Here is a 290-nt window from a genome sequence, read left to right on the forward strand (position 1 = left end):
TCCTAACTTTTTTAGCTGGTTCCTAGATTCCAAGCAAATTTGTCAAACCCTGGCGTAAGCTCCTCTGGTGCAGAGACGAATGCGAATGGTTCAGTGTTCTCTGTACAACACTGCAGTATATGTCAAAGCTATATATATATATATATATATATATATATATATATAAGAATAGTATGTGCATGTGGAGGGGATATTAGAGTGTAAGCTCCTATTTCTCAGTGACTGGCTCAGTGTTCTCTTTACAGAAGATGGGAAGTTGAACTTGCAGTCCGGGATCTCACACCACAAAC

This window comes from Rana temporaria, chromosome 13, assembly GCF_905171775.1.
Source record: "Rana temporaria chromosome 13, aRanTem1.1, whole genome shotgun sequence".
Lineage (NCBI taxonomy): Eukaryota > Metazoa > Chordata > Amphibia > Anura > Ranidae > Rana > Rana temporaria.